Consider the following 13,400-nt stretch of genomic DNA (forward strand, 5'->3'; position numbering starts at 1 on the left):
AATGAATGCCTTATTCTATTTTCTGTATTTAGTTATTGGCTGAAGTTATTGTTGTTTATTTCACATTTCTCTTTATCTTTACACTTTTATATAGTTATAGTTTGACCGGAGAGAAAAAGCCTCTTACGATATCATTGGACCTGCATGGGTACAATAACAATAAAGATCTTTGAAGTAGCCTATGTTGACCAAAATGTCAGAGGAATCTGTTATAAAACAGCATTTAATCCTTAAATATGAAAGGAAAATGTGCAAAAACATCACAACTCAGGTAAAGGAAATGCTAAACTAACTGTAAGTGGATATTTAACTGGGCTTTGAAACTGTGGCTGTACTTTGTTTATTAAAAATAGCCCCAACATAATTTGTATTTACTTTACCTTTTTTTTTTTGCCTTAGTGCAAAAGGTCTGATTTCATTTTGAAAAGTTTTTGCATGAGCATTTGTTAGTTTTTTGCATTTGTATCCCACTTTGTCTATACATCAAAGTAAGTGAGAGCTTAGAATGAGTCACAATCAACCCTAATGGTCTGACTGATTAATTAATTGATTGATTATTGATTAATGAAGCTCCATGACTTATTTACTCTGAGCTGAGGGAGGAACCTGCGTCGGGGGCCTCCTGAGAACACCGCGTACATTAGTTTGTATTTACCGCCCCCTGCTGGACAGATTGGGGACGACAGTCAGAGGTTGCTCTATATTCAAATACTATATGAGATATATAGCAACTGTTTGGCAACGTAGAAAAGGTAAATTGACATAAACAGTGTGAGTCGACAAACGTGAACTATGTGACCAGGCCTTAATTAGTTATTATTGTACATGTTTCAATGATTTTGGATTCGAGCTTCTCTTGTTGACATTTTTTTCATGCAAAAAAAAGCTAAATCTTTAAATCTATTGAAGAAAAATCTGTCAAGAAAATCATTTAGGTCCCACATATAGCATTTTCTTATTTTAAGAGGCAAAACTGGCACAAAAAAACTAAGCCAAACCTGCAGGGCTATTTCCCAGCAGACGATATATCTAAACAGCTGTGAAGGCCTCAGTCTGGGCTGCTGCTGCTGCTGCTGCTGCTGCTGCTGCTGCTGATGTCCCTGCAGCTAAACTGAGTTCAGCACTTGCTTCCGAAATGTTTGACCTGCGGTCTGCGAGGATGTCGAGCAGCATGACCTCAAGAGCCCAACTCTGTTAGTCCTCTCATCGGTCAGCCCGGCTCTGATCATCATCCTCAGTGTAAAGAGGCTCAGACACTTTAACTCATAGAGGAAACAGGAGGTGCAGTGTTTTATTGTGAGTGGCCTGTATAGAATATAGAGGACAGATGCAGCAATCCAAAAACACGTCAGTTTTTAGTTGCAGAACATTGTTTAGAATGCGGAAGATTCATATTTAACTCAGCAACTAAAATCTGACGTATATGTTAGCTCAGATAATTAATCTTCACAGCCAAAAGGAACGGTTAAGGAATACGATACGATAAAGCTGTGATATATGATGTTGGGGCGGTTATTTGGTTTTATGGTGATAAATCAAATCTGACTTAACAAATGACACCGAATATGCCGCATTAATTTCCAGTTATTTCCATATACAATAAACTGCCTGTAGTAAACTTTATTATTGCAATATTTAAATGTTTGCAGTTTCACCACTGTTTTACCACTGCAACATGATTGTTTTCTTTAATGTGATACATTTAAAGATGAGACTGAAGACTCTCAAGCTTTTTAAGTGTCCTTCAGAGGGTTTTATCATCATCAACATCACTTTATTCTATTTTTTACTAGTTATTTAATCCTTTTTTATTGTATTTCAAATTGTCTCCTCGGTTATCGTACAGCACTTTGGTCAACTGTCATTGTTTTAAAATGCGCCACATAAATAAAAAAATGTTGTATAATCTTATATAGGACCTTTATATATATTTGTCAATTTGTAACTGTGACTGATGATAATGATTTTACTTTGTGCGATTTCTTTCTTTTTTCTTTTTTAACTTTAACCTGATCAGTTGGGCAGTTCTCATCAGCACTCCTCAAAGTTTGATGGTCAACATCACATCACACGTGCACTGCTAAAGGAACAGGGGAAAACCCAAGATCTCCACAGACATCAGCCCTTCATACTGTAACTGTCTTCCCTGCAGATTCACAAAAAAAAACTGAAAAGAAAAGGCTCTTCTAGTGCGTAAGTGCTGCACATTGTGACATATTAAAGGCACCATAATGAAAAATGTTCTCTAATAAGCTGCATAATTGATAATTCTAGTGGGGATTTGTGAAAACAGACCTAAAATAACAATTTCCTTTCCCCTGATTATGTCTGAAACACATTTTTTTCCCTGTTCATCACATCTGTATTTGGTCCCCTCGTGTCTATATTGGCTATTTACCTCCACCGTCTCCTGTAATGCTTCCCAGTGATTGGTTTTCTTTTAAATTACCTGCATGGCTTTTTAGTTATTAGGGAAACAAGCGAGTGGTGGAGCACAGAAAAAAGGGGACAGCAGAGCAATTGAACCTATATTAGGTTTTTGTTGAAGAGCAGATAGGAGAGATTACATTTGCAGCCGTGCTTTGTCGACAAGGGGAAATTAGACGACAAGTAAACACAGAAACCAATAAACAGACTAAATACAGAGAGGAGTGGAATGGAGCAACACAACGGGTTTGATCAATGAACCAAAACAAGGCTTTACACTAACATTTATGTTCAAGTAAGTTCCTGCAGACAAACTGTGCAAAAACCCAATTTATTTTCTTGCAGTTGTGGTGTTTACATGCAGAACTCAGATAATGGAATAATCTTGCCTGTGACTCTGGTGCCGGATTGTTCTGCACCGCAGGAAAAACATGAGAGATGGGCATCTCAACCTGGGACACAGTAATGGATGTGAATATCCGTTATGTGCTGGAGGGGAGTATTTGTTGTAAACAGCATTCCGAAGCACAACAATGCTGTGTACAGTCACTGACAGCTGAATTAGCACAAATCCATTCTTTTTATGAAGAAGGTGCTGTTGGTTCATTGGCAATTATGTACACTTGCAACATTAATCATCATTATATTTCTTTAAAAAATCTCTATTTTATTCAATGTCCTCAATATAACTAATGTAGTATGCCATCAATCGTATATATTGTTTTGTTAGTATTTAGAAATATGCACTTTACACCTTAAAAGTTGTCTTTGTGTTTCTAAAACCACTCAGTAGAGAGCACACCTCCACCAAGGCCCAACAGTCTCCTTATTAAATCTCATTTAAATTCACCAGGGTTGAGAGATTTAGTTGGATCTGCACCAATTTGTACACACTCATGCATAAAAGTCCCCTAAACATGCCTGTTTATTTTTGTAAAGATCCATGAATTATTCTCCTGGATCATCCCCAGATCCGCAACCAAAAAATTGAATGGCTGCTTCCCTGACACGTACCGCATCCTTCCGTCAAGTTTCGTGGTAATCTGCTAAGTAGTTTCTGCTTAATCCCTCTTGTAATCCAAAAAAGCAACCAAAAGACAAACAGAAGGGGGAAACATAACCTCTTTGGTAGGGTAAGAATAAGCACATCGTCAAAATATGTTTCTCTAAAAAGAAGACGAGACACTTGTGTTTTTAACAGGAGGATTTATGTTTTGTAGATGTTTCATGTTTCATTTCACCTTTACATCCAAATATTGTTAAACAGTTTATCAAAGTGAAGTGTATTTTGCTTTATATTTATAGCTGAGGTGCAACAAAAATTGTGCTTTCACTACAACTGGGGCTAAAATCTCTGCTGCAAACTAGTCACAGCAGAAAATTGGAATTAGTCAGCGACTCTAATGTCACTGTAGAGTGGAGGAGACTAAGCCTTGAGATGGGCCTCTGGTTGTCATTAGTATTATTACTGCTTCTGAGTCGCTGTCATCCTATATCGTTGGAATCCGAGGCGTTTGTCACATGAAAGAGGCCGAGCATAGAGCCGGAGTTCCAGCCGCACGGTGACCAACAAGCACCACGGGACACGGAGCGGGTGTATTGGAAAATGCATTTCTTAATCTCAGAGGGACACATCAAACCGAGAGAAAGGGAATAAATGAACCGTGAACCTTACAAATCATCCGGGCCAAGTGTAACTCTTCACTAATGGCCTGGACTCTTTGGTCCCTTTGAATGCCGGGATCTCATTAGCACACCAGCAGAGGGTACCACAAAGGCCATTACATCGGTCATGGCGTTCTGTGTAGCCTTCATGCCATTAAGCCGGCAACATATGGGGGCCGAGCAGGCAGAGATAAGGATTTCATTGCATTACCGAGTCCATTATGTGCCACCGGGGAGTTAGGCATTAAAGTTTGTGGTCTGATTAAATTTAGTGTTGCTCAACTGAAGAGGCAATTAGTGCATGCAGCACACTTCCATCTTTGACTCTGTGGTGCAGGTGGTCCTTAGAATAAAACCACCAGCACATGCATAATTTATCGATTACAGTGTCCGTATTAGTCTCTGTCATGCAGTTTTGCATTTGTCAGGCACAGGCTGCAACAAAAAAAAAAAAAGCAACGTACATATTGTTGTGCTGTGTGGGTAATTGCAGCTGCACAGAAGTCATTTATACTGAGGCAGGTGATAGCGGCAGAGGGATAGGAGCAATTTGTAGCTCCAGCAACCATTTCAAGTGTGATTCACCGAGAGGCTCTCCAAACTCTTTATGGGGCCTTCCGGCATTAGAGCTGGTAATTAAAGTAGAGATGGAATCTTCCACAGCCTTTACATACATGTGCAAATGAAAAATTCAACGGGTCCCGGAAATAGAACATTTACAGAGGCAGGCTCCTTTTTCATTCATCCAAAAATTCATGCTACTCAGGCTTCAACCTTTTTGTCTGGGTTTTTTTTTGGGGGGGGAGGGAGAAAAATCTAGGCCATTCTCATAGGTCTGTAGCCAGAGTCTGATTTCGGCAGGCAGCATCATCAATTGCTTTTCGGAATAAAATGTAATTGGATCCTCCTTGTTTAACATTAGGAGACCTTGTGGGATGAATGAACCATTGGGGGAGTAGCACTGGTTTTGATCTGTATTGAATATCACCGCGGTTTGATCCTCGGAGTGCGTCCGCCCACAATACACATGAAAATGATTGAAGGATGAAGGTCATGAAAGGCTACCTGCTCTGAGTGGCTCGCGTTGCATCACATCGCAGGGATGAGAAACAGACAAGAGGACGTGCTCCGTGGGAACAAAGGGGGAAAAGCCGCCGTGCTCTGGTTACCTTTCTGTGTTGTGATGTAGGCATCTGTGATTTGAAGGTTGGATTATTTTTGCATTAATGTTTTTTCCATCTGCTCTCTGCACACGTGCGGCCACACTAATGGTGCTTGCTCATTCCCATTCTAATGAACGCTGGGAGCCCCGGTGGTGAAGACTGACACAGCCGGGTAGATTTCTCACTCTGTGTTATGATGTGCTTTAATCGGCTGTGGAAATCTGAGTCAGAGCACTTGGGCAGACTGCTAATGCACATACTAAAGATATTATAGGTGAGTGGGGGTGAAGTGATGCACCATCTAGTGGCAGGTTTGTTGTGGAGAAGATACTTGATATTCATTTAGAGGCATGGAAGCCCTAGTTTTTGCAGCCAAAATAGCCTCAGTGGCATGTGAACCATTTCCCTATTAACCACAGGCGCTGAAGGGAACTGTGTGTGTGTGTGTGTGTGTGTGTGTGTGTGTGTGTGTGTCAGTCACACTTAGTAAACGGAGTCCTCTCGCTCCCCACGGAGTCCTGTCAGTCACCGACATCACAGCTCTGTCTTTTACAGGAGACCTCTGATCCTGATGTCCTCTTCAATCTGTCCCTGCCGCCCATCATCTTCCATGGAGCTCACACCCTTAATCAGGTGAGACTGCTGTCCTGACACGTCTGCAGGGTCAGGGGGGAAAAGGCTTTATTTAAGGGCTGTTACTTTTATATGGGTGCTACGTCAGTTTGAAAAAAGACTGCATTAAAGTGTAACTGGAAATTCTAAATGATTATTGATTGATTGGAGTCCCTTGTAGATTCGGTTAAATGAGAATGTGGGACCTGTTCTGACCTGTGTGACTGAAGTGGAGTATGTGATTCACACATTAGCACAATAAAGAAAAAAAAACACAAAAGATTATTTGTATTGCATCAAATCGCAACATGCATTAACTCAATCGTTAGCGCGAGGCCTTGTTAAAGATGTTATAGAGAAACCCGACAGTTTCCATAGAGAGAAAATACTTTGGCAACAGCGGAGAGAAAAACTCCTTTTCAAATATTGTTATTATTGTGCTGTTAAGTTTGTAAATTTAAAAGCTTTGCCCCATGCAGCTCTGCACATTTTCAATCAACATAGTATATTATTGTCAATTATAGTCAAATTGACTTTATTTATTTAAAAGTGCCAAATCGTGACAGGAGTTATCGCAGGGCACTTTTTATACGGAGCAGGTCTACTCTATATTCTATATAATAATATGTACAGAGATTTAAGAGTTCCCATAATAAACAAGCATCTGGCGACAGTAGCACATTAAAAAAAATCCTCCTTTCATAAAGAGCCAGACTCAGGCTGTGGGCGACCCTCTGCACAATGCAAGTCTCACATAGAGATTTAAAGGAATTTTAAATAGGGGAGGTCAAAATAACAAAAACAATAATAATGATACTAATAGTACTGTATACATAGGCACTAATAAGAGTTAAAATGAACTGTTATTGCAGAAGGTGAGGGGGCTGGAACATGGGGCCAGTAGGAGGTTTGCAATCACAGATCCAGACTCTCCAGCTCCAGAGTCAGAATACACCTGCAGAGAATAACAGGAGGAGAAAGATGAGAAAGCACAAAACTCCAGGAGAGAGAGAGAGATGAAAAGAGGGAGAAGAGAGAGGGAGGCACACAGCCCGGACGCTCCGGTGCTTGAAAGAGCAAACAAAAGTACGAATTTTGATAACCTTATCAACTTAAAAAAGAATGATGTATAATATGTGTGCTGCACGAACCCCATAGCAAAACGAGGTGTTGTTTTGTTCGTGAGAATCTTTCTGTGGCCGTCTGATAACATCTGCAGTAACCTCTTGTTGTGGTGCCTGGCTGCTGAGTTCGCTTGGTGCAGTGCGTCAGCGAAGCAGGAAAAAAGCCCAGATTGTAGCTAATAACATTAATTACTGCTCTGTTCTACACAAGTGTCCCACTCAGCTGTTCCACTGGGCAGCACCACAGACCCTGGAGGTGACTGACAGGAAATACAGCCATCGTTAATAATGTGCTTAATTACATCTGTGCAGGAGTGTCCATGAACTGCACACTGAAAATAATCAATTATATTTAAGGCAATGTAGGTGTGCATCTTGAACTTCAGTCAGTCATATGGAATTGGGGGACTTAATACAGTGCAAGGGAGCACATTTGCTATTCCGGCCTCATAAAGCTAGATGGCGCTCTCAGACTTTGGAGGAAACTGAGGTCTTTGCAAACCAGACTCTTGTGTCTCACTAATTTGTTTCAAACAGACTGAAAAATTCATTACTCCTGTCTTTTTTTGTTCTCGCCGGTCAGAACGTCCTTGACTTCATGAATAGTTTTTAATGGGCCATGTTCTTCCTTCCTTCCTTCCTTCCTTCCTTCCTTCCTTCCTTCCTTCCTTCCTTCCTTCCTTCCTTCCTTCCTTCCTTCCTTCCTTCCTTCCTTCCTTCCTTCCTTCCTTCCTTCCTTCCTTCCTTCCTTCCTTCCTTCCTTCCTTCCTTCCTTCCTTCCTTCCTTCCTTCCTTCCTTCCTTCCTTCCTTCCTTCCTTCCTTCCTTCCTTCCTTCCTTCCTTCCTTCCTTCCTTCCTTCCTTCCTTCCTTCCTTCCTTCTTTCTTAATTCCTGCGCAAGGATTGTCTCCTCATAGTTCTCCTTGGAGGCAGGGCAGGGTCTGACATGTTGAGTCACATGCACATTCTTTGATGTGAGATACCTCGACTCGACCAATCCTGTCTCTTGTTCAGCCAGTTTGCCTTAAACATAAAGGAGATAAGAGAATGTCATCCATCCATCCTCCTCTCTCTCTCTCTCTCTTTCCCTCTATGTGTGCCTGTCTCTGAGGGCGCTGCTTTAAAATCCAGGCCTTGGGGACAGGTCGGTCGTGTGCCATCACCATGGCAACAGAGTCATGCCAGTGGACAGGAAGGAGCCCCAGAGGAGAAGCTGGCACGCTGGTCATTATGGGATGCTCCACGGTAACAGGATTAGTGTGTAACGGTTACCAGAGAGAAGCTGGCCTGCAGTGTTAAACGCTGAATCAGTGTACAGTGTATTTATATAGGGGGGGGAAGTGGTGCATTCAGGGACAGTTATATTTTGAAGGTTTGTTTTACTGCAACGCCCCAGAGCTGATAAAAACACTGCTATTCTTTTATATTTCTGTCACAGTGTCCTTCACAAATTCTCCTCGGGGTGATTCTGTGTACTCGCACACACACACAAACAAACACACACACATCACTCGTTCGTCCTTTTATTATGTCAGAGTTTATAACACTGTGATAAAAGGATTCCAGGGGTGAAGACGTTTTGATGCTGAGGCTAAAAAGTATTTGTTGTTTGTAGAACTGTGTTTGTGTGTGTGTGTGTGTGTGTGTCTGTATACAGGGTGTTGGATGTTTTTGGTACAAACACACACACACACACACACACACACACACACGAACAGTAGCTATATTTAATACCCAGCAGAGTCACAGCTTTGCGATTCACCTGCACGAAACATCCGCTGCACGGAAACGGGTCAACTCCCCTGCTGGTAGCGTCTGGCCCCATTACCCAGACTGCTCTGGGGGAAGCCCTGCTTTGGCTATAGAGGAGTGACTGATACCGGGATGATCTTACTGTGTATTCCTCTGTCTGTTTCTCATCAATCCCAGGGCCTGCATTTAAGACTGATGGTAAAGTCGGGCCCAGCAGCGAATGGAGATGTAAATGTAAATGTGAGCATGACTGGTTGTATCTCAGCCTTGTGAAGTGAAAATGTCCGGATCCCCACCATAATTAAATGGGTTCTTCTGTGACCTGTACTGCATCTGTCCACCAAGTTTCATGGTAATCTGTCCAGTTGATTCTACGTAATCTTGTTCACATTCAAATATACGGTGGGGAAAACGTAGAATCCTTGGTGAAGGTCAAAATGTCCGAGCAGCACCACATGATGAGACTGAATCAACTAGGTTTTGATTTGTTGCTGCAGATTCTTGCAGTTCAGATTCTTGTTTTAACAGAGGGTTACATATTAACAAAGGTCAAACCCAGTTTATAATGTTCTTTCAAGTTAATGCTAAACCTCCTGTTCTGACTTTGTACATGTACTCATCCGTTTCCTTGCACGGTGATGGATAAATGAGATTGATAGCCAAGCTTCACGCAGGAACAAAGTCACGATGTCCCCCAGAAGTAGTAACTGCTTTGAATTCATCGCCTGAGTGGAGCAACGATATAATCTATGTTCTTCAGCAGCAGTCAAGAGGGATGTCATAAGGCGTCCTGTGACTCCGCGTCAGTGGCAATGTTAATGTCCCCATTCAGCGATGAATTATTTATATCAATAAGCGTTTGATCCGGGTGAGTGTCGGAGAGGAGCTGTAGATTACAGTGCAGCCGTCACGCTGACTGAAGTTGTTTTACCACGCACACGCCGGGCTCATCTCCGCTGAACCCGGCGCCCTCGTCACTTTCATTAGAATCACGCTGCAGTGCTTCGATGGCCCCGAGCTCCCAGACCCGGAGGCTGCCTCCATCTCGTGCTGTCCCAAATATTTGATTTTCTGAAGGGGAGCCATTACAATTTCTGGTTTCTCTCCCTGGCACATTTATATTCACCCGGGGGGGCCGAAGCAGCCAAGCAACAGGCCCGGACAAACACACACACACACACACACACACACACACACACACACACACACACACACACACACACACACACACACACACACACACACACTGAGGCAAAGTGACTCTCTAAACACACAAGTGCTGAGGAATAGGGCTTTTCATCCATGTAATAACCCACATGTAATAGCTCTCTGTACTTGAGTGCAACTATGTCACGTACCGACTGGAATCACAGAGATGCTGAGAACACGGTGAAAGTCACCACAAGCAGCCGGCCGAGCTTTGAAGCCCAATTTATTTGCCTCTTTGCGCTCAGCTGTTTTTCTCTTAATACGAGAGATACTTGATAGTCCAGCTATTTGAGCGCTTTAGTGACTTGATGCTCGGTTCCTCTGGGAGTAGCAGATAGTGCAAGCAGAACTAATTCAAAATGCTTTTTGGAGGTTTTCATTTATCTGAGTAGGACTTTAAATATCTAAAGTGAATCGTATGAAATTAAATATGAATCTGATCATCTACATTTTTAATTATGACTGTTCAGGCAAATCAAATGAGTTAAATTAAAACAGGCGGCATGGACGTTTCTCTGAAGGAGAAATAGAAGTAGCATTTTAATAAACTAGATAAGGATGGCTGGATATTTAATATTCCCCTTTTCCCTTTTATTTTGAGCCTTTGTTTTTATGGTGTTGTGATAATCGGGTTTACCAGGAGATGGCAGCGTAATCAAAATGACTTTATACTAGAGCTTCAGCTATTGTGGTAGAAACTTGATTCTTTGGTTTATCTTAGTACAGGGACTTCACAGCCCTATCAAAAATGTCTTAACTACTATATCCCTACAATTTCCAAAAATAGAATCGGTTACTTTAAATGATGTATTGCATTATGCACTCTACCCTCAATCCCATGAATATTTGCGATAACTATCTGTTCAGATGTTTTATGGTAATTTTATTGCATTTGTTGTGGTATTTAGCCGTTTAACAGTGCACATTTTTAAAAGTCCCGCCTAAAATGCAGCCACGATTTTTAAAGGTTAAATGGGATTTCCCAGCTGTAATATCGAGGTGATCTTGCTTATTTCATTCAATCTAATCTATTCTATTAGATCTATTCTACATAATCGATTATCTGAGAGCCATGTATATACATTGAAAGGTGCATATGAAATTTCTGCATGAGTCAGCTGCTTTTAAGTAATTTATATGTTATAAAAACATAAAGGGCCCAGTATAGCAGCCTGTGGCACACCACGACATATTGTTAATTTTTACTTATTAAAATGCAGTGATCTGCTGTATCTGTGGTTTTCTGCAAAGAAAATATGACCACACCACAAAACATCCCTCTATAAACATCTCTGCTCTGTTGTTTACTGCAGCTCATATTGCAGCTCATATAAAAGGTTATTGTTTGAAATGTATTCATTCATCAGTTCCTGTTCTTTCTATTATTCTCAGAAGAGCAACTTGAATGGAAAGTGGACACTGGTCGGTATTTTTTGTGGGTCAAATTTGAATTACTTATACCATTATAACTACTTGTACCATTTATAGCTTATGTGGAACATAACATTACCTGACTGAACACACATATAATAGGGACATTAATTAAATGGGTGATAGAGGAGGGATCCCGTCTGGAGCAGCTGTAGAAAGAATCGTCCCTGTAACTGATCTGCCTTCAGCAGGATTCTGTTCACTAAGCAGCTTAAACACAACTGCTTCAGAAGCTTTGGAGAACTTGATTCCCTTTTGTGTATAAATGTTGTTCTGCAATTTTATTGGAGTTGTCATAACAATCATAACACATACAGAGGACGCATTTCATAGTCTCACAGCTTTAAGTATATCTTTTTTTATCCATGTTTTATATCTCTGTGTTTTTATTGGAGCTTTGCTTTTAGAAATAATGTTTAAAAGACTGAAAGCTTTTGTAAATATCCTGATATTGAAAATATCTTGTACTTTTGAGTCATCTTTGCACAAGAAGCATGTTGGTTCATATATCAGTTGAGTTAACCCAGATTCTCACCACATGTTATCATAATATCTAAATATGCTTTATACAAAGTTTGTTTTTGTCACCCGAAATAATAACTTGTAATTTGCACAGTTGTAATTAAGCAGTTTTTTAAAAAGATTTTGATCCTGGAGCCTGTTGGAAACATTCTCCTAGAAAAAGTTCTATCTGACTAAATAGACTTTAATTCTTTGTGGTAAACGTCTGCTCGAAAATTAAAATCAATGTCTCTCTTCACAATCACCGAACCAACCCCCACCACTTCTTCAATTTCTGTTCCTTCTCACAAGTGTGCAGTTTTCTAATTATTTTTCGTACTCGTATTTCAAAGGCATGACAACTGGACTGGTCGTTTGGAGAAATATATATTTCTTCCAATGAGCTCAGAACATAGACTCCAGCCTCCACTGACTATTAAGGAGGGCGAGAAACCTACTGAACTGCTTGTGTGCAGCATCTTAATCTTAATACTCCTCTTGTGATGTTTTACACTGAACTGAGTCTCTCTTCCTGGATTTTTATGAACCCGTTGACAGCAGTTGAGTAACAGTTTTAATAATCCCCTCTGATCGTCATTTGGAAATGTGTTTTTTATGAGGCTCGCGACGACAGTAGCATGCCCTCATTTGTTTGCTTTAGTGTTCTTCCATTGATTTTTAAATCGTTAGTTTTATACAAGTCCCAGAAGCTGTGCAGGCGTGAAACCTGTTCTTTTCGGAAACAAGGTTCAGGTCCTGAAGTGGAGCGCCTGCTGTGCTGCATCCTCTGGCCTCGGGGATGTGACAAGAGGCGGCTGAAACCCTCACTTAACTTCTCAAAGGAAAGACCTTTTTTTTTTGTTCTTTCTCTTTCATCTCTGAGTGTGTATTTATTTATTTATGTTTTCTCACGGGAGTTCTTGGTAAAGACAACAACTCCCATGATCCCGTGTTGCTTCCCAATGTTGCCAACTAGGTCTTTCATTGTTGTTTTGATTAAGAGACCCCTAGTGGCTGAAGTTACATAATGTACATTTGTTTTTCTTTTCTAATTGCATCTTATAGGGATATTTACATGTCGTGTTTTCGAAGGGAACACGTCCTGACGAGCCGACTGTGAGATTCAGAGTGAATCAAATCAAACTGGACGTACCGGTTTTAAAGTACTTTACTTTAACTCTGCTAAGATCGCCGCAGGGTTCTCCCGCTGCCGTCTTCTGACCCCTGTTGGTTTTTACTCGTTAATGCCTTAAAACATTGAGCACTCTTAATGCAGAGCTGGGGAGATCAGAGTAATTCCCTGTTGACTGTTATCTCCCTGCTAATGCATCACTTTCAGAATTACATCTGCCTAATTTGGTCGAATCAGCGAGCAAATCCCAGCTCTCTGACTGCGGTGGCCGTGAGCTCTGCCTCTGCTAAACCTCCGCAGCCGGGTAATTTGACCTAATGAGGCTTCCGTTCACCCCTTTCAACTGTATTATGTCTGAAATAATTGTCTACTCTCTCTCCACCTT

Source organism: Limanda limanda, chromosome 20 (assembly GCF_963576545.1).
Source record: "Limanda limanda chromosome 20, fLimLim1.1, whole genome shotgun sequence".
NCBI lineage: Eukaryota > Metazoa > Chordata > Actinopteri > Pleuronectiformes > Pleuronectidae > Limanda > Limanda limanda.